The sequence below is a fragment of the Scyliorhinus torazame genome, chromosome 4 (genome assembly GCF_047496885.1).
Source record: "Scyliorhinus torazame isolate Kashiwa2021f chromosome 4, sScyTor2.1, whole genome shotgun sequence".
In the NCBI taxonomy this organism is placed as follows: Eukaryota; Metazoa; Chordata; class Chondrichthyes; order Carcharhiniformes; family Scyliorhinidae; genus Scyliorhinus; species Scyliorhinus torazame.
This window is the reverse complement of record NC_092710.1, coordinates 36,783,443-36,809,195: the sequence shown is the minus strand read 5'-3', so window position 1 is coordinate 36,809,195 and position 25,753 is coordinate 36,783,443. Positions and strand designations below refer to the sequence as shown.

The 25,753-nt window shown below is 48.4% G+C and overlaps 1 long non-coding RNA gene and 3 other non-coding genes across 4 annotated transcripts in view; 1 reads left to right on the top strand and 3 right to left on the bottom strand.

The window, feature by feature from the left end:
* LOC140411587 (uncharacterized) overlaps positions 1-25,753 on the top strand; it is a 718,944-nt gene that overhangs the window by 95,102 nt on the left and 598,089 nt on the right. The gene's annotated exons all lie outside the window — the stretch shown is intronic.
* trnak-uuu (transfer RNA lysine (anticodon UUU)) lies at positions 16,109-16,181 on the bottom strand. The gene has a single exon. It is a non-coding gene; the product is annotated as a tRNA-Lys (tRNA).
* Positions 18,072-18,145, bottom strand: trnai-aau (transfer RNA isoleucine (anticodon AAU)). The gene has a single exon. It is a non-coding gene; the product is annotated as a tRNA-Ile (tRNA).
* trnat-agu (transfer RNA threonine (anticodon AGU)) lies at positions 22,439-22,512 on the bottom strand. Its single transcript has one exon. It is a non-coding gene; the product is annotated as a tRNA-Thr (tRNA).

The window sequence follows — 25,753 nt, the reverse complement described above, 5'->3', positions numbered from 1 at the left end:
GGATTGGAACCCGCAAGAAACAAAGCAAGGCTTGCTTTGATAAAACAGTACATGCCACTGTTTGTAATAGGGCAGCAAGTGATGCTATCCCGATACAACCCCAGTTCATTCGTTTCCTCCAAATTTTCCGGACCGTACTCCATCTCAGATAAAGTCAGCCCCTCTGTGTATAAGAAAACCTACCCGAATGGCAAGTCTGCGTAGTTCCACATAAACCGTTTTTGGCTTATGGCTCACGGAACAACATTTCACACCACATCTCGCTTGCAGCAGCAGATGAGAACGCCCCGCCCACGAACAACGTATTCCTACCATTTCCCAACTTGTCCAGCCCATCCACAGACACGACTACGACTCCACCCCAAGAGGTACGATTCCGCCTCTCCCTTCCTTCAACCAGCAGCGACAGCAACAGCAACGGCGATAGCGATGACGACAGCCCCAGCACACCATGCTATGATTAAAGCCCCTGACCCAGACCCACCGCCCGACGATTACGGTTTAAACCCTTGCAGCTCCAACCTCGACGCAAGACTCTGGCACCGAGACAATTCGTTCAGGCTCATCCGGAATGGTGAGATGGACCCCAATTCGCCCCAAGCAGCTTTAGCAAACATACTCCAGTCAAGAGAATGGCAGCCGGGAGAGGACGACGACATAGAGTCTGACTCCCACCAAACGAATCACTTTGCGACCCTGTTCGCTATTGAGCAATGAGGTGTCCAGATGATGGTAAAAAGTAACCAATGGAGAGTTACGGTGTCCTTTCTGATGGAACCTGCACCATGTTTATTATGTATGTTTGTTTGTTATTGTAAATGTTAAATGTTGTTGGTCCATTTAAATTTTTCCTAGCTCCACGCCACCACTCTTTTAATGGCCAATGGCAGTCAATGGAACAAGTTTGTCCACGGACAACCAATCACAGCTACTCTTCTGATTCAAAGGTAATCATAAGAGGCTGCACCCACGACAACCACAAATTCTTACCGTTCTTGCCTGTCACTCAAGCATGAGAAAAACGGCACTAATCCCTGCCCTGCCTGAGGACCCCCCCTCTGGTCAGCTACGCTCGGGTAGAGCACCTCGGGCACTGGTCACTGTCCTACCCAGGGATTCCACTCATTCTTACCCACCGCGGCCCATACGCACCCCATTTTGGCTTTTTAAGTACACAACTCTTTTGTTTCTTTATGGCAACCCTCAGGTTGCTTCCAGATGCTATTTACATCCTCAAACACGAGCACGGTAGATCACACAGGCTGCATGACGGCTCGCACTGTGTCAGTATTTTTCTCGGATGACTTGTCCCCAAATATTTGCTTACAAAAAAATGAGGGAGTCACAGATGGTGACCAATTATAACGGGTATTGGCAATAAAGGACAGACAGACAGACAGACGAGATCTTAAACAAGACAATAACAGAAATTATGATTGTGTCTATAGAACTCGGGAACCTCAGGAACCACAGAAGAAGAAAAGACAGAAAGAAGGAAAGATGAAGACGACCATCATACTCTACAGTTGGATCTTAGCAGAATCCCTCCAGTTGTGCACGGACGCTACCCCCCACCCCCCCCCACCCCTTTAAGTGAATTAAAATACATCTGTTTCTTCGTGTGTTTTCTTTTCGATTGAATAAAGAAATGTAAAACTCTGTGCTTGACTGCCAAACCAGAGACCTGTGTTGCTGCTATTGTACAGTTGAAAATGTTGTAAATTATTGTGATTGATTGCGGTTAGTTTAGTTAAGGATAGTTGGAGGTTCCAGTTTTTTTATTTTGTACTGCATGCCTGAATGTCATTGCGCCCTGTAGAATTTTATAATGATGTATGTACATAAAATAATTGGGGTAAAAGTTGCAATTCATAGGACAGAGCAGTGTAGAGCCTGTCAAGTGCTTATGGGTGCCCGACTTAGGAGGAGTACGAAGATGATGCAGTAATTTGATCGGTCACGCTTTGCGTTGAGGGTCACAAGGAGAGAGTGTAGTCATCTGAGATGGCCGCTTCCAGAATACAAACTGGCCATTTGCAAAGATTGCAGAGAAAAATGGACAATGTTAAGAAAGCAAGCAGGCACAGAGCCTGTTTGCATATTGGAGAAACAGACGAGACTGGAACTGTAGGCCCATTAGCATATGGACGGCCCATCTCCGGTAACAAAGGAAGATACTTAAATAACCAATCTGGCCCCAGACCTTGCGGCGCCAGTTCCTGAAACCGAATGCAGAAAACAAAGCAGGCCAACGGCCACCTAGGACCCGCCCAGCCATCAGGGCTCCCACCCCTTTATTGGTCAAGGTCAATGCGAATGATCAAGAAATGGCCCAATTGATTGGGGCCAAGTGCAAGGCCCGCCCAAAAGCACGCGAAGCCCCCTTCGGGTATAAGAAGAAGGCCCCAAGAGAGAATCACTCTCTTGGACTTGGCTCTCACAGCGGAGAGACACGTCCACCAGCTACACCAGAAGCAAGTAAGTCCAAGGTCAACGCTCGCTACCAGACGGACGACCTTAGCTGTTCCCCTCTGCCACTTTGACCCCAGCAGCCTCAGAACCGAACAACGGCCATTGTTCCTCTGACTGAGTGGGCGCCCGAAGCTAAGTATAGGCTTTAGCAGTAGTGATAGTTTAGTTTGTAGTATTTCGTGCATGAGTTGATATTGCTGTGTATGTAAATAAATAGTCTTGACTTTGAACTAACTAACTGGTGTACCGATTCCTTGATCAGCATTCGGGTTTGAACCTTGTGGCGGTATCGAAAGATACCTGGCGACTCTAAAGCAAACGTAATTAGAATTAAGGAAGGTGACCATATTGACCACCATATTTAGAAACAACCAGAGAGAGCAACAATCCGCAGAGTAAGACTGTGTAATCTGTGTCCCCTCTCCGGATGCCCTTGCAGCATTTCGCGTCCAGCAGGAGTATCGCATGGGGTTTGATCACGAGCGCGAACAAGAGTGGGGGTAGGGAGAAGTCCGGACTTGTTCCTCTCTGCAGCTGGAAGTATTCAGACCTGGTGGTGTTGGTTCAAACGCTCGCCTTGGGAGCATTGTACAGGAATCTCATCCAGATGGTGAACCCCGCTCCCAGCCCAAACCGTTCAAGTACCTCGAGGAGGTACTTCCATTTGACTCTCTCGAAGGCCTTTTCTGCGTCCAGTGGGACGATCACCTCTGGTTTCTCTCCCCGGGGAGGGTGTTTATTACGTTCCGCAGCCGCCTGATGTTCGCAGTGAGTTGCCTACCCTTGAAAAAGCCCGTTTGGTCCTCTGCGGCAACCTCCGGTACGCAGCCCTCCAGCCTTTTGGTTAAGACTTTTGCGAGAACTTTCACATCAACATTCAGCAGTGAAATGGGTCTGTGTGATCCACATTCCGTCAGGTCTTTTTGGGAATAAGTGAGATTGTGGCCTACGCTAGCATGGGTGGCAGGATGCCCCCTGCCAGTCACTCTGCGAACATGTCCCTTAGGAGTGGGGCCAGGACTGGTGCAAATATTTTATAGAAGTCCACCGGGAACCCCTCGGATTACGTTCTGTCGACCTCCAAGATGGAGACGACCAGCTGTTGCCTGGCCGCCCTCTCTTCCCTATCTCTGCACGGATTGTAGGCTATGAACTCTCCTCTAATCACGGCCTTTAGTGCCTTCCAGAACGTGGACGGTGAGACCGCCCCGTTCAGGTTGTTACTAACTCAATCGCCTATGGCCCGCAATGTTTTCTGGCAGAAGGCCTTGTTGGCTTGGATTCCCATGCCCAGCCTCCATGTGGGGCACTGGGAATAACCTGTCTCCAACCTCACATCCATGTAATGTGGAGTGTGGTCGGAGATGCCAATCGCTGAGTATTCCACTCCTTTTATTCCTTGAAGCACCGAGTTCCCCACTGCAAAGGAGTCGATGCAGGTATATACCTTGTGCAACTGCGAAAAGAATGAGAATTGATTGACTCCCGGGTGTAGGAACCTCCATAGGTCCATCGCCCCCATCTGCTCCATGAATATTCCCAACTCCCTAACCATGTCTGTCTTTCTCTCCGTTCTGGGGTTTGATTGATCGGTCACTGGGTCCTGCACGCAGTTAAAGTCGCCCCCCCCCCCCCCCCCATAATCAGTCGGAGTGTGTCAATGTCAGGGATTTCCGCCATGGTTTTTTTTTTTTAATTCGGTGTCGTCCCAGTTGGGCGCGGACACATTCACCAGTACCATCGGTGCCCCTTCCAGGACACCGCTGACCATGACGTACCATCCCCTGGGTACGTAACAATCTTCATAAACTCCATAAACATCGTCCTCTTGCTGATCAGTATGGCTACTCCCCTAGCCCTCCTCCCGTAGCACGAAGCTACGTGTCCCACCCAGCCTTCCTTACCAGCAGTCAGTCCTTCTCCCTACGGTGTGTTTCCTGTCGGTCGGTTATGTCGGCGTTCTGGCTTCTTTAGCCTGGTTTAGAGGCTGGTTTAGCACACTGAGCTAAATCGCTGGCATTTAAAGCAGGCCAAGGCAGGCCAGCAGCACGGTTCGATTCCCGTACCAGCCTCCCCGAACAGGCGCCGGAATGTGGCGACCAGGGGCTTTTCACAGTAAATTCATTTGAAGCCTACTTGTGACAATAAGCAATTTACATTCATTCATTTCATTTCATTCATTTCTTAGGTGGGTGAAGACTCTGGATCATTTCACCAGACCGTTAAGTCCCCTTTCGTTCCAGGTAACAATCCTGGTGGGGGGCGTTTCTGACCGCCTCCCCCCCCCCCCCCCCCCCCCGATCCTGTGGGATTAACCATACTTACCTGGTGGACGCGCCCCTGCACTCCGGGGTTTTCCGTTGTTAGGGGACCGTTCAAAATGGCCGCAGTCGCCACCCACACCATGAGGTCGGGTCCCTGCGGTCCGGGATTTCCTTTTGCCCAGGAGGCACCCAACATGGCCTCTAACTATGTGTATGCCACGTGGGCGTGCCCTTGCCCTCCGAGGTCTCCCATTGCCCAGGGGCCCACCAGAATGGCAGTTTACGGCGCCATCTTGGTTCCTCGCTCTGCTCCATGCCCGTCGAGGCCTGTGTCTGTCCCATTTGTTCTCTTTGTTCCCTTTACGTTCTGTGCACCCCCCCCCCCCGTCTTTGTTCCCCCCTTCCCCAACCCCCCCCCCCCCCCCCCCATCCATCCCTCTGGTTCCCCCTCCCCCCCCCCCCCCCCCGAGTGTTCTCTCCCCCTTCTGCCCTTTCTCCCCCTTTCTGGCCAGACGCTCCCTCTCCCCTGAGAGGTGCGCCGCGGTCTCCCTCACTGCCTGTCTTCCCGTGCGAGCCCTCCTCACTAGTCAGGTGGCTCCCCTCCCAGTGCTGGTCTAGACCGGGCCCTGTTTCACCTCCCCCTCTCCACCCCCTATCCCTCCCACTTGCCTGCTTCCCCTATTCTCGCTCCCCTATCCTGTTTCCCATCTTCAAACTGAGAAAGGAGACAAACACGAAAACGAGGCAGCACAGTCCCGCGCAAAAACATAGTCCATGTTACAGTCTTTGTTTTCGCTCCGTCCTCCACTCTCATTCCCTTTCTTCCCCTGTCCCTGCCGCTTTCACCGCTGCCACGTCTGCTCTCCCCCGGGTTGTTCATTTTAACAAACTCATCCGCCTCCGCCGGAGTGCTGAAGTAATGTTCCTTCCCCTTGTATGTCACCCAGAGTTTGCCCGGGATTAACATGCCGAATTGCACCCCTTTTTTGTAGAGCGCCGATTTCGCTCTGTTGAATTCGGCCCTCCTTTTTGCCAAGTCCGCCCCAATGTCCTGGTAGACCCTGACTCTCTGCCCTCCCCACGATCATGATTTCGCCTGTCGGGCCCACCTCAGGATTTTTGCCCTATTCCTGGAATCGATGCAGCTTTGCATTTATCGCCCTTGATTGCTTCCCAGTATTGGGCTTAGGTCGGAGCCACTTGTGTGCCCTGTCCATCACTGGGGGTCTGGAAAGCCTTCCCTCCCAACTAGATTGCGCAGTTGGGTCCCTCCCCTCAATCTCCTCTGGCAGATCCACAATGCGGTCGTTTTGCCACCTGGACCTATTCTCCTCATCGTTGACCTTCCTTTTCAGGTTACCCTGAGCCGCCACCAACCTCTTCATCTCGGCCTCCAAAGCCACTATCCTGTCGCTGTGGGCCGTTGATGCCTTCTCCTGGTCCAGGAGCGTCTTCTCCTGGGCCTCCACTTTCCGTCCCAGGCCTTCTATCGTGTACTGAAGAGTGGCTATCGCTTCGGTCACCATCCCCTTCATCACCACCTGGTACTCCGCCTTGATCGCTTCCTTCATAGCGGTCAGTTCCGTTTTCAAAACGTTACTCCCCATCCCCCTGTGTCGTTGCCTGCTCTTCTCCGCTGTTCAGGTCGCCGATCTTTCGTAATCCACCTAACCTGCACACCTTTGGGCTGTGGGAGCAAAGCGGAGGAAACCCACGCAGACACGGGGAGAACTTGCAGACTCCGCACAGTCACCCGAGGCCGGAATTAAACGTGGGACCCTTGGAGCTGTGAGGCAGCAGTGCTGACTACTGTGTCACCCATTCAGGCTGGGGAGCCAAAGAGATTCGACATATTTAACCTTTATTTAAAAATACGAGAGACCTTGATAAATCCACTCACTGTTCGCCTGTGCTCAAGGCAAATAGAAACAAACATTCTGTAAACTGTACTTCTAATGAAGCCATTAAAATGCAGAATGCTGCTGGGGAAGCTGCTCTTTCCACTCCCAGCTCAGTATAATCCTGTGTGTTGCTCTCCTGAGGGTCTGCAGGGATATCACAAATAGGAGCAGCAGGAATATCTACCGGATGTAATGACTGCTCCAATATTCAATATGTTCATGGTTCATCTATGTTAATTGTACCTTCCTGAACTGTCCTTATATCCCTTTGTGCTCACAGAACCCCTGGGAATGTCCCATCAATATAATCAGCGAGAATCCAAAGAGCTCCCTGAGTCTAGAATGCAGAAGATTCGCAAGCCTTTAATTGGGCAGTGGATATTATCCACATGGACTTTAGTAAAGCCTTTGACAAGGTACCCCTTGGCAGACTGGTGCAGAAGGTGAAATCAAACGGGATCAGAGGTGAGCTGGCATGTTGGATACAGAACTGGCTCGGTCATAGAAGACTGAGGGCGGCAGTGGAAGGGTGCTTTTCTGAATGGAGGGCTGCTGTTTTCAATATATATAAATGATTTGGAGGAAAATGTAACTGGACTGAATAGTAAATTTTCGGATGACACAAAGGTTGGTGGAATTGGGGATAGCAATGGGGCTGTCAGTGAATACGGCAGGCTATAGATCGGTTAGAGACTTGGGCGGAGAGATGGCAGATGGAGTTTACTCCAGACAAATGTGAGGTAATGCATTTTGGAAGGTCTAATACAGGTGGGAAATAAACAGTAAATGACAGAACCCTGAAGAGCATTGATCGGCAGAGAGATCTTGATGTACAGGTTCACAGATCACTAAAAGTGGCAGCGTGGGTGGAGAAGGTAGTCAAGAAGGCACACGGCATGCTTGCCCTAAGTGGTCCGGGCATTGAGTATAAAAATTGGCGAATCATGTTGCAGCTGTACAGAACCTGAGTTAGGCCACCGAGAGGGCTAGAATACAAGACCTGGGATGTACTGCTGAGGCTGTATAAGGCTCTGATCAGACCCCATTTGGAATGTTATGAGCAATTTTGGGCCCTGTCTCTAAGGAACGGTGTACTGGCCAGAGGAGAATTATCCCAGGAATTAAGGGCTTGTCATATGAGGAGCTGTTGAAGACTCTGGGCCTGTACTCGATAGAGTTTATAAGGCTGAGGGGGATCTTGCAGAACACTGAGAGGCCTAAATAGAGTGGACGTTGTGAGGATGTTTCCACCAGTAGGAGAAACTAGAACCCGAAGGCACAGCCTCAGACTGAAGGGATGATCCTTTAAAACTGAGATGAGGAGGAATTTCTCCAGCCAGAGGGTGGTGGATCTGTGCCATTTATTGCAGCAGAAGGCTCTGGAGGCCAAGTCACTGTGTCTTTAAGACAGAGATAGATAGATTCTTGATTAATAAGGGCATTAGCGATTACGGGGAGAAGGCAGGAGAATGGGGGTGAGAAACATATCAACCATGATCGAATGGCAGAGCACATTTGATGGGTGGAATGGCTTAATTCTGCTTCTGTATCTGATGTCTAAGCTATTTTATTGAGCCGAGGTGAGAGGGATTTGATAATTTTGTCGCAGTTCTAACCCCGTTCTTCTCTTTGTCGCTAATTCTGTTGCTCAACGCTCCGACAGTCCGAGCACTGGAGACACTAAATTATGAAGATAGGTTGGGTAGGCTTGGGTTGGTGTCACTGGAGCAGAGAAGACTGAGGGGCAACTTGATCGAGGTGTGCAAGATTATGAGGGCCATGGACAGGGTGCATAGGGGACAGGGAGCAGCTGTTCACCTTCGCTGAAGGGTCAGTTACAAGGGGACACAAGTTAAAGATGAGGGGCAGGATGTTCAGGGGGGATTTGAGGAAAAACATTTTTACCCAGAGGGTGGTGACGGTCTGTGATGCACGATCAATTGGACAATGACGAGAGTTGAATACAACTGAGGCTTTATTGCTCTAAGATGTGTGGCCGCCACAGCAGCTGGTGAAATGGCTGCTTCACTGAGGACACACATACTTATACTCCGCCTACTGGGCGGAGCCAGCAGGCAGGGACTACCGCCATACCTGTAGAACAGGTCCTACCGTACATCACTTAATATAGGTGCAACAGTGGTCTACCACATTCACCCCCTGTTACAATTGAGTACGGCGGGGGTGGTGGAGAACTATATCCAGAAATTGAATTTAGACACACAATATTTGCAAATTTTGAAGTCCAGTGAACCAGTTAGAGGTTTAACTGGTCCGGTCCCTTGATGTGCCGCTGGGAGCGAAGCAGTGGTGGCGGCGATGCCGATGCTGGTCTGGTCTTCGGTGACTCTGGGAGCATGCTGAAATCCTCTTCATCCTCGGGCATGAGCAGGATGGTCCTGGAGGGGTTGCTGCTCGGAGCGCCTGGGGGAGGGGGGGTGGGGGTGGAGCCGGGCCAGCGGTGTGTGTGGAACCTACTGGTGCCAGGTCCCTGAGGGGGACAGTATCCTGGGGGCCATCGGAGTACGCCACGTAGGCATACTGGGGGTTCACATGGAGCAACTGCACCCTCTCCATCAATGGGTCCGCCTTGTGTGGTCGGACGTGCCTACGGAGAAGGACGGGCCCTGGAGCTGCCAGCCGAGTCGGGAGTGACATCCCGGATGTGGACTTCCGTATCCAGATGGATGAAGCTTTCGGTGCTCCCAGAGTCCAGCAGGCAAGAGGTCACGTGTCCGTCGATTATAACGCTGGTTGATGCGGTCGCCAGGTTGTGCGGACGAGACTGGTCGATGGTCACTGAGGAGAGTCGAATTTGGTCGTCGCTGGTGTCGATTGATGGGGTGCCCATGGGGCACGGGTCCTGGAACGCTGGTGGTGCCCATGTGCCGTGGGGGAGACAAGATGGCGGCGCCTGAAGATCTTGGGGAGGACAAAATGGCGGCATCCATGGGCCGCACGTGGCAGGGGTTGAACAAGATGTCGGCACCCATGGGCCGCACATGGCAGGGGTTGAACAAGATGGCGGCACCCATGGGCCGCACGTGTTGCGCGGAAGGTAAGATGGCGGCACCCACTGGCCGAGCTTGGTATGAGGGGGAGAAGATGGCAGCGCCCACTAGCCGCGCGTGGTCTGAGGGGGACAAGATGGTGGCACCCACTGGCAGCACATGGTCCGGGGGTGAAGATGGCAGTGCCCATTGTGCGTAAACGAGGGGGGGGTGATAGCAGCGACTGCGCGTGCCTGGCACACGGCGGCGAAGTGCCCCTTCTTACCGCAAGCCTTATAAAGGGCAGCGCGGGCCGGGCAGCATTGGCGGGGGTGTTCTTGCTGGCCGCAAAAATAACATTGGGGACACCCGGGGTTAGCTGGCTGGTGTGTGGTGCAGGCGTATTGGGTGGGTAAGGGCCCCGCTGGGACGGCCAGCTGTGGGGTTCACGAAGGGAAGGAGGGGTGGGCCGCGCTGCTGGGGGCGTTGGCCTGAGTATTTCGCGAGGCGACCATCATAGAGAGCGTGAGCTTCTTTGTCTCTGCGAGATCGAGTGTGGCCCCTTCTAAACGTCGCCGGCGTATGAGGTCCGACCCAATCCCCGTAACAAAAGCGTCCCGCATGAGGAGGTTAGAATGTTCAGTGGCCGTAATGGCCTGACAGTCACAGTCCCGGACTAGTGGGATTAGGGCCCGCCAGAAGTCTTCTATGGGCTCACCAGGGAGTTGAGAGTGAGTGGCGAGTACATGCCTGGCGAAGAGCGTGTTCGTCCGCTGGGCGTAGTTTTCTTTAAGTAGCGCCATGGCTTCAGCGTAGTTTGGCGCGTCCTGGATCAGCGGAAAGACATTGGAGCTCAACCCCGAGTACAGTATCTGTATTTTCTGAGCCTACGGAACAGGGTTTGGTGCAGACCTGATGTACGCCTCGAAACAAGTTAGCCAGTGCTGAAAGTCCTTTTTGGCATTGCTTGAATACGGATCCAGCTGCAGACGATCAGGCTTGATACGGAGGTCCATCTTCTGAAAATCTTAGAGCAATAAATTGATGCACGATCAATTGGACAAAGACGAGAGTTGAATACAACTGAGGCTTTATTGTTCTAAGATACGTGGCCTCCCACAGCAGCTGGTGAAATGTTTGCTGCACGGTGATGTGTTGGGTGTTTTGGATCCGTGGAACACATAAAGGCTACCAACACTTAAAATAGAACAACACTATTTTATTAAGCTAGAAGCTGTTGAACGTACTTTCACTGTGGGTTAACACGATGTTAGATTAAACTAAAGACCTATGCCTATCCTGACCAGTCTATGCACTCAGCACATGGTGAAGATCTGTGCTGTAAGCTGTAAGCTCTGTCCTTCTGAGAGGCTGCATCCCGAATGAGCGGGAAAACTGATGCCCTCTGTCTTTATAGTGAGTGTGCTCTAACTGGTGATTGGCTGTGGTGTTGTGTGTGTTGCTTGGTCTTTCTGTGTGTCCATCAGTGTATGTCTCTGCACCACGACATACTGTTGTATATTATGACATCCCCCCTTTTATAAAAAAATGTATGTGTGTGGCAATAAATAATGTGTGGTGATAATGATCCGAACTATGTGTGGGGTGCGAAGACATATGTACAGGACTATGTACATGAGAACTAAGCTATTTACATGGGAAGGTGCCTGGTGCAGAGCAATATGCAACAAGAGTAACGAGATCAACATTATATACAAACCAGGGAAACGGTCAAACAAAGCAACAAAATAATTCAGAGAGTCCATAAATTCGACAAGTTCATAAATGTAGTCTCTGAGGCGACAAATTCTGGTTGACCGCCTCAAGGGTGGGCCGAGAGCCGCCGGTTCAGGAGCGGGCTGGACTGCGTCAAAGTCAGGGGGAGGTAGAGTGACAGGAGGCTCTGCATAGTCCATGGCAGGGTCAGCAGGAGGGCGAGGCGACACTGGAGGATCACCTGGCAAGCGTGGAATGAGGCGAAGGGCGCATCGATTGCGGCGCAGAATAGAGCCATCCAGTAGACGAACCAGGAACGAGTTTACAGACTGAAATATTTCGAAATTTCCCAACTAATGCTCTGTATCTCGTGACCCTTCGCCGTCTCAAATTCCCCTTTGCTCCTGCCCCTTCCCCAACTTTCACTCACCTTTTACGTTTTGTTCTGCGAGGACCCAATCTGTTAAACGCGCGTTTCTCTCACTCACCGCCTTTTCTCAATACCCATTCGGCGCTGTGACACTTGTTCGAATTTCACCTTGGCAAAACGTGCCACTCACCACACCAACAGCCATTCTGTATCCAATTCCTTCATCTTAGAACATTGACACAACATTTCCTGGACATCATTATGGTCACTCCACCACAATCTGCAATTTCAAAATACAAAAAGCAATAAACTAGCGCTCCATAATTTCAGCTCTCATCCAATTCCCGTGAAACTGGGTGTGGTGTGGATTTCTGGAACTCTGCAGTCCATGTGGTGTAGGTGCACCCAGAAAGCGGTTAGGAAGGAAGCTCCATGATTTGTACCCAACAAGAGTGAGTGAATGGGAAATGGTTCCAAGTGAATATGGCGCGTGTTCCTTGGAGGGGAATCTGCAGGCAGCGGCGGAGTTAGCAATCGGCGCTGACAATACTTGTTTTGTCAATGAAAATAATATTGCAGTTACACTTCAATACAAAGTCGGTACAAACTACCATTGCAGAACATCGCATTGCCTGCTAGCATTCTCAATGAATTCAGAAAACAAAGTGAAATGTATTTAAATATAAATGTGATGGAATTTATTGGAACATAACAATGAGGTTTAACTGAACAGCAGCAACGGACAGATCCAAAGAGCTCCCTTTATTGGGACTGGATCAAATTCAATTTCTGATCATGTCGGAATTCAGATTCAACTCGCCTAAAAGCTCAAAATCAGCAAACAAATGGAGAAAATAAATCAGCATAACGCAAATATTTCAGGGATCAATCTTAAAGCGATGAACAGAGATTTCTCCTTGTAATGATGGTATTATTCACACAGAAGATAATAGAGGAAACCTTGAACCCCGTGGAGTGCAAAGGCGATGGACCTTGGCTGGAAACTGGGATTGGATCAGACAGGGGTTTGAGGGGTAGCAGAGGCACAATGGGCCGATGGGCTTCTTTCTAAGTGGATTCACTCGATGAGTTCAGGTCAGCGTCGATCATTGGGATTTAAAATGATCGCTCGAACAGAGACTTAAACCCTGGACCCTCAGATTAAAAGTCTGATGCTCTACCGACTATGAACGATACCGCCTGTAGTGGCCGCTTTCCCCCTTCGCTGTTGCTCCTCTCGTTTCGCTGTTGCCCCTCTTTCCTCTGCTGATGTTGTGCCTCTCCTGCAGAACAAACAGCTGCTTCCTTTGCCCTGCGCCACTCTCTGAATCCGAACGGCATATCAGCAGCTCCGCCTCTGGATTCAGGGCGAGTTCAGAGCTGTGCTGCTCTTCGGCGCTTCCCTCCGATACTCCGCCCACCGAGTCCCTTTCCTGGAGACTGGTTATTCCCAGTTGGGTTTGGGACAGTCACTTCCTGATTCTGAACGACTCAACATTCTGACTCAAGATTCGCTGCGTCCAGCACGCTTACTTCAAAACTGTTCTTTACAAAAGCGAAACCTCCCCTTTGCCGTACCGGCCGCCCCGAACAGGCGCCGACATGTGTCGAATAGGGGCTTTTCACAGGAACTTAATTGAAGCCGACTCATGACAATAAGCGATTTCCATTTCATTTTCATTTCATTAAACGCTCTTTCATTTTGAGTCTTTTTCGAGAATTGCCTGACTCAAAGAGAAAAAATTGTGCACAATCAGCTGAACGCGACTTTGTGGGACACGCAAACATGTTATACAGCAAGTCAGGTGTTGACAGCTGATCCATTCCCATCAAATAGACGCTTTACAAAGGTTGCGGAGTGATGGAACAATCACAAACTCAGGTCATATAAGGAGTGGAGCTGCCGCCTGCTGGTTCCATGGTGTAGTGGTTATCACGTCTACTTTACACGCAGCAGGTCATGGTTTCGAGCCCCAGTGGAACCATTGCTGCTTTTGGACAAGTTGTGACCAATTGAATTTCCATGTGAACAGAAATATAACCACGAAAGAGAAAATGCTGGAAAATCTCAGCAAGTCTGGCAGCATCTGTAGGGAGAGCAAAGAGCTAATGTTTCGAGTCCGATGACTCTTTGACAAAGCTAACAGACAGAGAAAGTGAGAAATATTTATACTGTGGAGTGAGAAAGAAAGATGAGCCATAGCCACAGAAACACAGGGAAACCGGGTGCCAATGGCCACAGAAACCCAGGGGACAGAGTGCAGAATGGCTTTGAATTAAGAAAACAAAGTGAAATGTATTTAAATATAAATGTGATGGAATTTATTGGAACATAACACTGAGGTTTAACTGAACAGCAGCAACGGACAGATCCAAATAGCATCCTTTATTGGGACTGGATGAAATTCAATTCCTGATCATGTCGGAATTCAGATTCAACTCGCCTATAAGCTCAAAATCAGCAGAAAAATGATAATAAAGCAGCACAATGCAAATATTTCTGGGATCAATCTTAAAGCGATGAGCAGAGATTTCGCCTTGTAATTATGGTATTATTCACACAAAGGAGAATAGATGAAACTTTCAACCCCGTGGAATGCAAAGGCGACGGTCCTTGGCTGGAAACTGGGATTGGAAAAGACAGGGGTTTGAGGGGTAGCAGAGGCACAATGGGCCGATGGGCTTCTTTCTCAGTTGATTCACCCGATGAGTTCACGTCAGCATCGATTATTGGGATTTAAATTGATCGCTGGAACAGGGACTTGAACCCTGGATCCTCAGATTAAAAGTCTGATGTTGTACCGACTGAGCAATCCGGGCTGTGAGTAATCCCGCTTGTAGTGACCGCATTCCCACTTCGCTGTTGCTCATCTCGCCCCGCTGTTGCCCCTCTTTCCTCTGCTTATGCTGTGCGTCTCCTCCAGAACAAACAGCTGCTTCCTTTGCATTGCGCCACTCTCTGAATCCGGACAGCATATCAGCAGCTCCGCCTCTGGATTCAGGGCGTTCAGAGCTGTGCTGCTCTTCGACGCTTCACTCCAATACTCCGCCCACCGAGTCCCTTTCCTGGAGACTGGTTATTCCCAGTTGGGTTTGGGACAGTCACTTCCTGATTCTGAACGACTCAACATTCTGACTCAAGGTTCGCTGCATCCAGCACGCTTGATTCAAAACTGATCTTTACAAAAGCGAAACCACCCCTTTGCCTAACAACTTCCGCGCCATACCGGCCTCCTCGAACATGCGCCGGAATGTGGTGACTAGGGGCTTTTCACAGTAACATAATTGAAGCCTACTCGTGACAATCAGCGATTTTCATTTCATTTTCATTTCATGAAACGCTCTTTCATTTTGAGTCTTTTTCGAGAATTGCCTGACTCAAAGAGAAAAAATTGGGCACAATCAGCTGAACGCGACTTTGTGGGACACGCAAACATGTTATACAGCAAGTCAGGTGTTGACAGCTGATCCATTCCCAACAAATCGACGCTTTACAAATGTTCCGGAGCGATGGAACAATCACAAACTCCAGTCATATAAGGAATGCAGCTGGCGCCAGCTGGTTCCATGGTGTAGTGCTTATCACGTCTGCTTTACACGTAGCAGGTCTTCGGTTCGAGCCCCATTGGAACCATTGCTGATTTTGGACAAGTTGTGACCAATTGAATTTCCATGTGAACAGAAACACAACCACGAAAGAGGAAATGCTGGAAAATCTCAGCAAGTCTGGCAGCATCTGTAGGGAGAGTAAAGAGCTAACGTTTCGAATCCGTTGACTCTTTGTCAAAGCTAAAAGACAGAGAAATTGGGAAATATTGATACTGTGGAGTGAGAAAGAAAGATGAGCCATAGCCACAGAAACCCAGGGAAACCGGGTGCTAATGGCCACAGAAACCCAGGGGACAGAGTGCAGAATGGCTTTGAATTCAGAAAACAAAGTGAAATGTATTTTAATGTAAATGTGATGGAATTTATTGGAACTTAACGATGAGGTTTAACTGAACAGCAGCAACGGACAGATCCAAAGAGCATCCTTTATTGGGACTGGGTCAAATTCAATTGCTGATCATGTCGGTATTCAGATTAAACGCGCCAAAAAGCTCAAAATCAGCAAAAAAAAAGATAATAAATCAGCACAACGCAAATATTTCAGGTATCAATCTGAAAGCGATGGGCAGAGATTTCTCCTTGTAATGATGGTATTATTCACACAACAGAGAAGATAAAATCTTGAACCCCGTGGAATGCAAAGGCGACGGTCCTTGGCTGGAAACTGGGAATGAAACAGACAGGGGTTTGAGGGGTAGCAGAGGCACAATGGGCCGATGGGCTTCTTTCCCAGTTGATTCACTCGATGGGTTCACGTCAGCATCGATCATTGGGATTTAAAATGGTCGCCCGAACAGGGACTTGAACCCTGGACCCTCAGATTAAAAGTCTGATGCTCTACCGACTGAGCTATACGGGCTGGGAGTGATCCCATCTGTAGTGACCGCATTCACACTTCGCTGTTGCTCCTCTCGCTCCGCTGTTGCTCCTCTTTTCTCTGCTTATGCTGTGCCTCTGCTCTAAAACAAATTCACTCCAGTAACACTGGGCTGGTTGCCTGCAAACATATGAGGCAAGTAGATCATTTCATGACGGAGTTGTTTTGTTGTCACGTACGAGGATCGAACCCGCGACCTCGGCGTTTTTAGCACCACGCTGTAATCATTGAGCTAACCGGCCATTTCCATACGAGCACCTCGTGTGACCATGTCGATTCCAAATTTAGTCCAGTCGTGAATGGAGAATTGAGTATTCTTTCCTGACTGATCGCGAACAAGCTGGATTGCGCAAATTTGCCTTTTGTTAATTCCACCGTTTAGGTTGCCAGCAAGCCGTAAGGATTTGCTTTCCCCTAGAACTTTCTCACCAACACTAACGCTGGCTTCCGCATTGTTGAACACATTGTGCCTGGAGCATCTCCCAATCTGCAAACATTCTCCTCATCAAATTTCTCATGTATTCATCTTTATGATCGAAATTTCACAGTAACTTATTGGCACTGTTAATGTACGCCTACTTGTGACAGTAAAGATTATTATTATTCTAGCACGGGATGTGCTACGGCTCACATTTCCAGTACTTGTCCGCAAAAGCCTTTGGGCGGCTTTCTTCATTGAAAGAGTAAAATCAGCTGACCCTGTGAATTCAAAATCCAGTCGAAATGTAACCGTGCCGCAATAAAGTGCGTGCGGATTATTCAGTAAGAAGTCTCACAACACCATATTAAAGTCCAACAGGTTGATTTGAAATCGTGAGCTTTGGCAGCGCTGTGCCTTCATCAGGTAAAGTGGTCCTTCATCACTTCAACTGATGAAGGGACGGCGCTGCCAAAGCTTGTGATTTCAAATAAACCTGTTGCTGTTACACTTCTTGTTGCTGTCACACTTCTTTCTATATCCAGCGCCAGCATCTCAACATCATGCAAATTATTTGCCATTGCAGGACAGGCGCTCAAATTAGTCCGAATGGACGGCTGCTGCTTCAGCACGAAATGATGATGAGCCAGCTGAATTTTAAATTGGGGTAAATGGTTCGGGTATTTAGAAGCTAAGGACATTAACCTGGAGATCATGCGTCGTCTCTCAATAGATTAGCAAACAAGTATACTTCTCGCCTTAAGGTATTTTGATCGTTCCAGACGAAGTTTCAGTGTAATTACCTGAGGAAGGAGCAGCGCTCCGGAAGCTAGTGACATCGGAACAAACCTGTTGGACTTTAACCTGGTGTTGTAAGACTTCTTACTGTGCTCACCCCAGTCCAACGCCCGCATCTCCACATCAGTGTAATTAGCACCACATTATAAATGGGTAGTGCAGCTTTTTGAAAAAGACATTTCGAAGCATCAAATGTATTTGGCGTAGCCAGCAAACGACTGCATGTTAAGCAATCGGTTTGTTGAAGGTGGCAGCATTTGAGTCAAATTACTGGCAAGAGGGTTAGTAATTCCTGCACAGCGCTGCTGATCTATTCAATGCCGCAATTTCAAGATAGGCTGATGTGACATCGTACCGTGGCTATTTGCAATGCTGCCTGGAGCAGATTCGCCTGAAATATTGCAATGAAGGAGACGTAAAACACAGTTCACAGCGACGTGAATTGTCATCTGCAGGAGTTCGCTATTGATTAGGAGACGTTGGACACATTTGTGACACAGAAATGTATAAGAACGACAGTTTCTCAGAAAAAGTGGCAGATACTGTCCAAGAGGCGCGAAACAGTTAAAGGGGACTCTGCGCCTCCGCAGCGGAGTCAAAATGCCGCTCCAGCTTGCCGGAAAAGTGGAGATTATTTCACTATGTTGTTACGTCGTTGGCCAGTACGGGGATCAAACCCGCGACCTTGGCGTTATTAGCACCACGCTCTAACCATCTGAGCTAACCGCCCATTTATGCGTTTTGGGCTGGAGTGACCATGCCGTTTCCAAATTCACTCCAGTCCTGAATGGTGGGCTCGTCTGACATGTTGCGGGGCTATTTCCAACGTTGTCTGGAGCAGATTTGCCTGAAAATTGCAGGAATTGGAGGTAAGACATTGTTCAGAACGACGTGAATTGTCATCGCTGTAGACTAGGAAACTTTGGAAACATGTTACCGACTAGTTTGTGGCGCAGAAATGTAAAAGAATGCAAAAGTGGCAGATATTATCCAAGAGGAGTCAAGCGGATAAAAGGGAGCCTGCGCTGCCTCAGGTCAGTAATAATGCTGCGACAGTAGCACTGGGCTGGTTGCCCAGTGACATGAGGCAAGCATGTCATTTCGTGACGGAATGGTTTTGTTGACCCGTACGAGGATCGGCCCCGCCCACCTTGGCTTTATTGGGACCACGCTCCAACCATTGAGCTAACGGCCTTGTACGGATGATCACCTCGTGTGACCATGTCGATTCCAAATTTAGTTCAGTCGTGAATGGAGAATTGAGTATTCTTTCCTGACTGATCGCGAACAAGCTGGATCGGGCGAATTTGCCTTTTGTAAATTCCACCCTTTAGGTTGCCAGCAAGCCGTAAGGATTTGCTTTCCCCTTGAACTTTCTGCACGTTTCCAACTGGCAAACTTCTCACCAACACTTACACTGGCTTCGGCATTGTTGAACACATTGTGCCTGGAGCCTCGCCCAATCTGCAAACTTCCTCCTCATCAAATTTCTCATGTATTCATCTTTATGATCGCAATTTCACAGTAATCTATTGGCAGTGTTAATGTACGCCTACTTGTGACAGTAAATATTGTTATTATTCTAGCACGTGATGTGCTACGGCTCACATTTCCAGTACTTGTCCGCAAAAGCCTTTGGACGGCTTTCTTCATTGAAAGAGTCAAAGCAGCTGACACTGTGAATTCAAAATTCAGTCGAAATGTAACCGTGCCGCAATAAAGTACGTGCGGATTATTCAGTAAGAAGTCTCACAACACCATATTGAAGTCCAACAGGTTGATTTGAAATCGTAAACGTTGGCAGCGCTGTCCCTTCATCAGGTAAAGTGGTCCTTCATCACTTCGACGGATGAAGGGACGGCGCTGCCAAAGCTTGTGATTTCAAATAAACCTGTTGCTGCCACACTTCTTGTTGCTGTCACACTTCTTTCTGTATCCAGCGCCAGCATCTCAACATCATGCAAATTATTTGCAATTGCAGGACAGGCGCTCACATTAGTCCGAATGGACGGCTGCTGCTTCAGCACGAAATGATGATGAGCCAGCTGAATTTTGAATTGGCGTAAATGGTTCGGGGATTTACAAGCTAAGGACATTAACCGGGAGATCATGCGTCGCCTCTCAGTAGATTAGCAAACAAGTATACTTCTCGCCATAAGGTATTTTGATCGTTCCAGACGTGTTTCGGTGTAATTACCTGAGGAAGGAGCAACGCTACGGAAGCTAGTGACATCGGAACAAACCTGTTGGACTTTAACCTGGTGTTGTAAGACTTCTTACTGTGCTGTCCCCAGTCCAACGCCCGCATCTCCACATCAGTGTAATTAGCACCACATTATAAATGGGCAGTGCAGCTTTTTGAAAAAGAAATTTCGAAGCATCAAATGTATTTGGCGTAGTCAGCAAACGACTGCATGTTAAGCAATCGGTTTGTTGAAGGTGGCAGCATTTGAGCCAAATTACTGGCAAGAGGGTTAGTAATTCCTGCACAGCGATGCTGATCTATTCAATGCCGCAATTTCAAGGTCGGCTGATGTGACATCGTACCGTGGCTATTTACAACGCTGCCTGGAGCACATTCGCCTGAAATATTGCAATGAAGGAGACGTAAAACACAGTTCACAGCGACGTGAATTGTCATCTGCAGGAGTTCGCTATTGATTAGGAGACGTTGGACACATTTGTGACACAGAAATGTAAAAGAACGACAGTTTCTCAGTGAAAGCGGCAGATACTGTCCAAGAGGCGCCAAGCAGTTGAACGGGACTCTGCGCTGCCGCAGCGGAGTTAAAATGCCGCTCCATCTTGCCGGAAATGTGGAGATCATTTCAATATATGGTTATTTCGTGTGCCAGTACGGGGAACGAACTCGCGACTTTTGTATTATTAGCGCCACGCTCTAACCATCTGAGCTAATCGGCCATGTATGCGTTGTTGGCTGGAGTGACCATGTCGTTTCCAAATTCACTCCAGTCCTGAATGGTGGGCTCGTCTGACATGTTGCGTGGCTATTTCCAACATTGGCTGGAGCAGATTTGCCTGAAAATTGCAGGAATTGGAGGTAAGACATTGTTCAGAACGACGTGAATTGTCATCGCTGTAGACTAGGAAACTTTGGAAACATGTTACCGACACGTTTGTGGCGCAGAAATGTAAAAGAATGAAAAAGTGGCAGATATTATCCAAGAGGAGTAAAGCAGATAAAAGGGACCCTGAGCTGTCTCAGGTCAGTTATAATGCCGCGACCGTAGCACTGGGCTGGTTGCCTGAAAACATATGAAGCAAGCAGATCATTTCGTGACGGAGTTGTTTTGTTGACCCGTACGAGGGTCGGCCCCGCGACCTTGGCTTTATTGGAACCACGCTCCAACCATTGAGCTAACCGGCCATATACAGATGATGACCTCGTGTGACCACGTCGATTCCAAATTTAGTCAAGTCGTGAATGGAGAATTGAGTCTTATTTCCTGACTGATCGCGAACAAGCTGGATCGGGCGAATTTGCCTTTTGTAAATTCCACCCTTTAGGTTGCCAGCAAGTCGTAAGGATTTGCTTTCCCTTGAACTTTCTGCACGTTTCCAACTGACAAACGTCTCACCAACACTTACGCTGGCTTCGGCATTGTTGAACACATTGTGCCTGGAGCATCGCCCAATCTGCAAACTTTCTCCTCATCAAATTTCTCATGTATTCATCTTTATGATCGAAATTTCACAGTAACTTATAGGCAGTTATAATGTACGCCTACGTGTGACAGTAAAGATTGTTATTATTCTAGCACGGGATGTGCTACGGCTCACATTTCCAGTACTTGTCCGCAAAAGCCTTTGGGCGGCTTTCTTCATTGAATGAGTAAAAGCAGCTGACCCTGTGAATTCAAAATCCAGTCGAAATGTAACGGTGCCGCAATAAAGTGCGTCCGGATTATTCAGTAAGAAGTCTCACAGCACCATATTAAAGTCCAACAGGTTGATTTGAAATCGTAAACTTTGGCAGCGCTGTGCCTTCATCAGGTAAAGTTGCCCTTCATCACTTCAACTGATGAAGGGACGGCGCTGCCAAAGCTTGTGATTTCAAATAAACCTGTTGCTGTCACACTTCTTTCTGTATCCAGCGCCAGCATCGCAACATCATGCGAATTATTTGCAATTGCAGGACAGGCGCTCACATTAGTCCGAATGGACGGCTGCTGCTTCAGCACGAAATGATGATGAGCCGGCTGAATTTTAAATTGGGGTAAATGGTTCGGGGATTTACAAGCTAAGAACATTAACCGGGAGATCATGCGTCGCCTCGCAATAGATTTGCAAACAAGCATACCTCTCGCCTTAAGGTATTTTGATCGTTCCAGACGTGTTTCAGTGTAATTACCTGAGGAAGGAGCAGCGCTCCGGAAGCTAGTGACATCGGAACAAACCTGTTGGACTTTAACCTGGTGTTGTAAGACTTCTTACTGTGCTCGCCCCAGTCCAACGCCCGCATCTCCACATCAGTGTAATTAGCACCACATTATAAATGGGTAGTGCAGCTTTTAGAAAAAGACATTTCGAAGCATCAAATGTATTTGGCGTAGTCAGCAAACGACTGCATGTTAAGCAATCGGTTTGTTGAAGGTGGCAGCATTTGAGCCAAATTACTGGCAAGAGGGTTAGTAATTCCTGCACAGCGCTGCTGATCTATTCAATGCCGCAATTTCAAGGTAGGCTGATGTGACATCGTACCGTGTCTGTTTGCAACGCTGCCTGGAGCAGATTAGCCTGAAATATTGCAATGAAGGTGACGTAAAGCACAGTTCAGAGCGACGTGAATTGTCATCTGCAGGAGTTCGCTATTGATTAGGAGACGTTGGACACATTTGTGACACAGAAATGTAAAAGAACGATCGTTTTTCAGAAAAAGAGGCAGATACTGTCCAAGAGGCGCCAAGCAGTTAAAGGGGACTCTGCGCCGCCGCAGCGGAGTCAAAATGCCGCTCCAGCTTGCCGGAAAAGTGGAAATTATTTCACGATATGGTTATTTCGTTGGCCAGTACGGGGATTGATCCCGCGACCTTGGCGTTACTAACACCACGCTCAAACCACCTGAGCTAACCCGCCATGCATGTACTGTTGGCTGGAGTGACCATGCCGTTTCCAAATTCACTCCAGTCCTGAATGGTGGGCTCGTCTGACATGTTGCGTGGCTATTTCCAACGTTGCCTGGAGCAGATTTGCCTGAAAATTGCAGTAATTGGAGGTAAGACATTGTTCATAATGACGTGAGTTGTCACCGCTGTAGACTAGGAAACTTTGGAAACATGTTACCGACACGTTTGTGGCGCAGAAATGTAAAAGAATGAAAAAATGGCAAATATTATCCAAGAGGAGTCAAGCAGATAAAAGGGAGCCTGCGCTGCCTAAGGTCAGTAATAATGCCGCGACAGTAGCACACGTCAGTTTGCCTCTAAACATATGAGGTAAGCAGATCACTTCGCGACAGAGTTGTTTTGTGGACCCGTACGAGGATCAAACCCGCGACCTTGGCGTTATCAGCACCACGCTCTAACGATTGAACTGCACACAACATCCCAAGTGGGGGTGTACCAATGTCTTGTACAACTTCAACAAGACGTCCCAACTCCTGTATTCAATGTTCTGACCAATGAAACCAAGCATGCTGAATGCCTTCTTCACCACCCTGTCCACCTGCGACTCCACCTTCAAGGAGCTATGACCCTGTACTCCGAGATCTCTTTGTTCTGTAACTCTCCCCAACGCCATACCATTAACTGAGTAGGTCCTGGCCTGATTTGATCTGCCAAAATGCATCACCTCACATTTATCAAAATTAAACTCCATCTGCCATTCGTCGGCCCACTGGCCTAATTGATCAAGATCCCGTTGCAATCCTAGATAACCTTCTTCACTATCCACTGTGCCACCAATCTTGGTATCATCTGCAAACTTACTAACCATGCCTCCTAACTTCTCATCCAAATCATTAATATAAATCACAAATAACAGTGGACCCATCACCGATCCCTGAGGCACACCACTGGTCACAGGCCTCCAGTTTGAAAAACAACCCTCTACAACCACTCTCTGTCTTCTGTCGTCCAGCCAATTTTGAATCCAATTGGCAACATCAACCTGGATCCCGTGAGCTTTAACCTTCTGCAACAACCTACCATGCGGTACCTTGTCAAAGGCTTTGCTAAAGTCCATGTAGACAACGTCTACTGCACTGCCCTCATCTACCTTCTTGGTCACCCCCTCAATAAACTCAATCAAATTTGTGAGACATGATTTTCCACGCACAAAGCCATGCTGACTGCCCCGAATCAGTCCTTGCCTCTCTAAATGCTTGTAGATCCTGTATCTAAGAATACCTTCGAGCAACTTACCTACTACAGACGTTAGGCTCACCGGTCTGTAGTTCCCAGGCTTTTCACTGCTGCCCTTCTTCAACAAGGGCACAACATTCGCTACTCTCCAATCGTCAGGCACCTCACCTGTGGCTGCCGATGATTCAAATATCTCTGACAGGGGACCTGCAATTTCCTCCCTAGCCTCCCACAACATCCTGGGATACATTTCATCAGGTCCTGGGGATTTATCTACCTTGATGCGCTTTAAGACTTCCAGCACCTCCTCCTCTGTAATATGCACACTTCTCAAGACATCTCTATTTATTTCCCTTAGTTTCCTAACATCCATGCCTTTCTCCACCGTGAATACCAATGAGAAATATTCATTCAGGATCTCACCCAACTCTTGAGGCTCTGCACATAGATGCCCTTGTTGATCCTTACGCGGCCCTACTCTGTCCCTAGTTACTCTTTTTCCCTTTATGTATCTGTAGAAGCTCTTTGGATTCTCCTTCGCATTATTTGCCAAAGTAATTTCATGTCCCCTTTTTGCCCTCCTGATTTCCCTCTTAACACTATTTCGACAATCTCTATACTCTTCAAGGGATCCACTTGATCCCAGTTGTTTATGTACGTCATATGCCTCCTTCTTTTTTTTGACCAGAGTCTCAATATCTCGAGTCATCCAGGGTTCCCTACTTCTACCATCCTTGCCCTTCACTCTAATGGGAATGTGCTTACCCTGAACCCTGTTTAACACATTTTTAAAAGCCTCCCATTTACAAGCCGTCCCTTTGCCTGCCAAAAGTCTCTCCCAATCTACCTCTGAAAGTTCCTGTCTGATACCATCAAAATTGGCCTTGCCCCAATTAAGAATTTTAACTCTTGGGCCAGACCTATCATTCTCCATAGCTGTCTTAAAACTAATGGAGCTATGGTCACTTGTCCCAAAGTGATCCCTCACTAACACTTCTGTCACTTGCCCTTCCTTATGTCCCAAGACGAGGTCAAGTTTTGCCCACTCTCTAGTCGGTCCATCCATATACTGAATGAGAAATTCCTCCTGAATACACTCAACAAGTTTCCCTCCATCCAAGCCCCTAATGCTATGGCGGTCCCAGTCAATGTTGGGAGAGTTTAAGTCCCCTACTATTACCACCCTATTTTTCTTGCAGCTATCTGTAATCTCCTTACATATTTGCTCCTCAATTTCCCGCTGACTATTTGGGAGCCTGTAGTACAGTCCTGTCAAGGTGATCTCTCCCTTCTTATTTTTCAGTTCCACCCATACAGACTCAGTTGGCGAACCCTCGGATTTATCCCCTGTAAGTACTGCCGAGATGTGCTCCCTAATCAAAAACGCCACTCCCCCTCCTCTCTTACCTCCTGTTCTATCCTTTCTATAGCGTCTGAACCCCAGAACATTGAGCTGCCAGTCCTGCACCTCCCTTAGCCATGTTTCAGTCATAGCTATAATATCCCAGTCCCATGTGCCCATCCATGCCCTGAGTTCATCCGCTTTGCCCGTCAGGCCCCTTACATTGAAATAAATGCAGTTTAATGTCGACTTTCCCTGCTCTCTGCCCTGCTTTCTCCGGTCTTGCTTTACACACTCTCACTTCCTGCCTTTTGATTCCGTCCCCACTGACTTCCTACATCGGTTCCCATCCCCCTGCCACATTAGTTTAAACCCTCCCCAACTGCACTTGCAAATTAGCAATTCTGTCAGATTTCAGATTCAACTCGCCTAAAAGCTCATAATCAGCAAAAAAATAATAATAAATCAGCATAACGCAAATATTTCAGGGATCAATCTTAAAGCGATGGGCAGAGATTTCTCCTTGTAATGATGGCATTATTCACACAAAGGAGAATAGATGAAACCTTGAACACCGTGGAATGCAAAGGCGACGGTCCTTGGCTGGAAACTGGGATTGGAATAGACAGGGGTTTGAGGGGCAGCAGAGGCACAATGGGCCGATGGGCTTCTT